This window comes from Microtus ochrogaster, chromosome 4 (assembly GCF_000317375.1).
Source record: "Microtus ochrogaster isolate Prairie Vole_2 chromosome 4, MicOch1.0, whole genome shotgun sequence".
In the NCBI taxonomy this organism is placed as follows: Eukaryota; Metazoa; Chordata; class Mammalia; order Rodentia; family Cricetidae; genus Microtus; species Microtus ochrogaster.
The window spans coordinates 2,681,756-2,686,033 of NC_022011.1; the positions used below are offsets into that span (position 1 = coordinate 2,681,756).

The window sequence follows — 4,278 nt, forward strand, 5'->3', positions numbered from 1 at the left end:
GAGGCTGGTCAAGGATATAGGTTCTGAGGAAGCAGCTTCTGGAGTTTGCTGGAGTAACCTGAAGTTGATTTGAAATCTGTTGGAACAAATAGACTAAGGACAGAGGCGAAGTTAAGGAGTTTAGAAAATTATTTTTTGTTTTGGATGAATGTTTGAAATTGATAGATTTATGGTCCTGGTAGTTGAGGAGTTTCAAGACCAGGGAAACCAGGAGTCATCCCAGTGAAAGGGATCCCACCCTTAGGACTAGGCAGTAGGAGGGAGCTTAGGCTGTTGGTTGGCAGGAGTACTTACCTCAAGTCTGTTGAGAGATTTTGAGAGGAGCTAGGAAAATTTAGATTACTATATAAGGTTAATTGGGGAGCAGTTGTTATCTGAAAGTAGGGTATGGTTGTATTGGTGAGAATACAATTGGAGAGGCTTCCGTTATATCAGAATAGTCTTTTGTGGGGTGTGCAGGTGGGTTTTGGATTTGAGGTATTGTAGGAACATAAATGGTAGAGGGGATGGTCCGAAACAGGTTCTGGGCATGCTGTGAAAAGTTTGAGAGAGCTTGGCTTTGGTTCCCACAGTGGGACTTGGATGGTCAAGGGGATAAGCAGTCAGTAGTGGGAGTGGGGCATTGGCAACTGGGGTATTGGTAGCAAGAGGGCCTGTGACTGATGGAGGTCTCTGAAGAGAGGCACAAAGAAAGCAGTGAGAAGCATTGAAGAATGTGTCAGTGAAGATGAGGTCAGACTTTGTTGGATGACCTTGACCCAAGTGAGAGTTTGTATTGTGGAATATTTGTTCATATTGACACACCAAGACTGATATTAAAGTTTACCTTGAATCAGAGGACATAATCAGGGAATTAGCTGTAGAGATTTTGGAGGACCCATATGGGGGGCACAGGAAGATATACAGAGGGTCTTAGAGAGGCTCATGGTCTTTTTTCATCTTGGAAACATGGAGAGTTAGGGATAGTTGATCACCCCCCCCCCGTCTTTTGTATCTATCTAGTTTTTAACCCCAATATCTGACTCCTGAGTTTTTATTAATAATAGGATACTCTAGGTCAATGCTTCATTTGGTATCCAATGCTTGTTGAAATCACATGGTTTCTCAGTGCCATTGTGGGGTTATGTGCTCTCAGCCCCAGGCTGCTTGAGGACAGCTGTAGGTGCCTCAGGCATGGCTTGTGCAATACAACAGCTAGCCTGGTTGTTTGGACACCCCATTGCAGCGGCTTGCCTAATGGTTCTGCCCTGTAAGGCTCCTTACTTTTTGGCAGCACAAGTGCCTCAGATGACTGGAGTTAGCCCAGGTGCTGTCCCACCGTTGCTGAACAATGCCTCTGCGGCTGGCTACCCACCCTCGGCAGCTCCAGTGCTACTGCTGTGGAAAACTGAAAAGTCAGAAGATATGGTGAGACACCAAGGAATTCTTAAGTGCGAAATTCAGTTTTATTTTAAAAATACACTCATATGCATGTACACACACACACACACACACTCATGAAAATGGAAAAATTAAATGAAGGGATACTCAGCTGTGATTGACATAGCATCATTAAATACTCATTTTCAGTTTGGCAATTCATATTTTACCCTTAAAAAGTGATTTGATATCTGTGCTAAATATGAAAACTTGCTATGCTACAATCCTTAGAGAGATCCACAAATGAAACTACAAAAAAGTATTCACACAGAGACAGAGGAAATTAGAGCAGAGCCTACCTCACCATTGCATGACAAAACTGAAGAGGAATGGCCCAAGGTTACTTGAAAATCAACCTGAGTTTATCAGTTACCATACCAGAATGACCACCAGATGCATACCCCCAAGGTTATGTAGAAGTTAACTGTAGAAATGTTAGATTTGAGGAGATTTAAGGAAGCAGTCATTTTAAATGGTATACATTTACTTTATGTGAAGTCAATGTTAAATTCATGGGAACCTTGAAATATAATTATCCCCCAAGACTGGAAAGATTTGGCTACAGCAATATTGGAAGCTGGTCCTCACTTACAATAAAATACATGGCGGGAAGAGGAAGCTAGGGCCATAGAACAACCAAATAGGTATTGGCATTTCTCAAGACCAGGTTCTTGGTGAAGGCCAGTATGCCGATTTGCAAAGACATCTTGGATTTGATCATCACACCGGGGCCCTATGTCTTATATCAGTTTCGAGTGCTTGGGATAGGGTTGAAGAGTCAGGGAAGAGGACTGAATCACTTATAAAAATTACACAAGGCCCAAAAGACACCTTCACTGAGTGAAGCAATAATAGTATTAAGGAAAATTACTGTAGAATGAAGCATCTGCTAGGCAGATGAGAAGCAGGCACAAGAAAGAGCTGGCTGGGGCTGTGTGGTTTGTTTATTGGGGCCATGTCCAGTCAGGCCACAGCCACGTGAGCAGGAGCCCAGTGCCCCCAGAAGGCAGGTGGGGGAAAGGAGGAAGTGCAGAAGGCCCAGTGCCCCAGGGCTTCCTGTCTCGGTCTTTACAGAGGGGCTGTACTCAGGTGAGTGAAGTGTCGACATCACTGCCTTCTCCACCTGCACCGCCTGCTCGCTGCTCCTTGCGGCTCTCTGCCACAGCACTCTCGTCGATGTTCTCCAGGGAGTCTGCATGCTGCACGGACAGCTCTGACAGCGCCAGGCTGGGCAGCCGGCTCTGCTCTGGGTGCAGCCACGGCTTGAAGTGTGGCTGGTGTTTCTGCTTCCACTCGGGATACTTGATACAGGCCTTGTACATCTTCTTAATGGCCTTGGGAGCCAGGGACTCAGACGATTTATTCACCACCCACTTGGGTAAGGAGCCTTTGGAATCCACGTGGGCCAGATAGGTAATAACACAGCTCTTGGGCCCCGTGCTCTGGATGAGGTAGCCCGTCAGGATGGAAAGGGCTCGGACCAAGTCTTTCCTAGGTGGGTATTTAGGATGCTTCACCTAATGATGTAATCAGTGCCCATGGGGAGCCAGGAACGGAGGGTGATGACATCACGGTTCTTCAGAGGTTTGGGACACCTCCAAGAGTAATATCCGACGTCGGCGTTGACAGTCAGGCGGGCATGTCAAAAGTCTCAATGACATTGCTGTCCCACTTCTTCCGGTATTCTATGTCATGCAGGACGTCGTAAAGCGTCTCAGCTGGCACGTCGCAGCACTCCATCCTGCACTTGATCTTGTGCAGAGTCCAATCCATCTCCACAGCCTGCACCCACACAGACACGCCAGCCTTGCTGTAGGTCAGGTTCCAGCCCACTTCGGCCTCACACTCTGACCGGAAGCTGCGGAAGTCCTGTCATCGGGCACCTGGACACTTTCGCGGCCCAAGGCGGGCCGAGGCCCTTGGGGTTCCATTGAGGCAGCTGGCTTCTCCATAGGGAGGGTGGGAAGGCCCGGGGCCCTGGTCCTAGTCCGACTCTCCTGGGTCCTCCGCGGAGGCTCCGACAACGTCGACGCCGCTGCAGATGCTGACGCCATCTTCCTGGGACCTGTGCGGGCTTCTATGACGGGCCCGCCGGGGTCAGGGTGCGAGCTCCTCCGTCGCCGCCTCCCGGGCGACCGGGGCCCTACGGGGAGGAGCAGTGGGTTCCGCCGCAGGCCCAGCCCCTCCCCCTTCACTGAGTTTTTTTTTTTTTTTTACAAAGATTTACTTCATCTATAAATAAATATTAGACCCAGAAGTTAGACAAGTATTGCAATGATTCAGCCACACAACATAGCTGACACTTCTGGGTTCCAGGGCCACACATGTGCAGACAAGCTCTCAGGCAGAAGTGCCTAATGGCCCTGGGAATCTTAAAGGACCCCACGTGAGCCACGTGCAGCATGGTTGCATCATCTACTTAGGACGCAGCTGCATGAGCCCCTATGCCCATGTGTGAGCTCCATCACCTGCGTATGATGTAAACACACCGCCCCCCTGTGCAATGCACTAGGCAGCCTTTAAAAGCTGGAGGCACCATCTTCAGCCCTCTCTCTTTTTCTCTACACCCTGATCTTCACCAGGCCTATATAACCTCCACCCCCTCCACACACAATAAACTCATAAACAGGTTTGTTGCATGATCCGTGGTTCCTTCTCACTTGTGCCAGGTAATTTCACGTGTAAATTGAATCTTTGACTTTTAAAAATGCTGTATCAAAATGGGAAAAGTTCTTTAAAGGCAAGATCAGCACCCACAGATGAATGCTTTAGAAATACAGCTGTTCCTGGATCTCATACTTATGATGCTACTTTAATAGGAGAAGTGATTTCTAAAAATTTTAAGAACAATCAAAAAAT

At 47.8% G+C, this 4,278-nt stretch overlaps 1 pseudogene; it reads right to left on the reverse strand.

Annotated features, from left to right (window-relative positions):
* Nucleotides 1-2,414: 2,414 nt before the first annotated feature.
* LOC101989332 lies at nt 2,415-3,500 on the reverse strand (annotated as a pseudogene).
* Between the last annotated feature and the right edge of the window lie 778 nt (nt 3,501-4,278).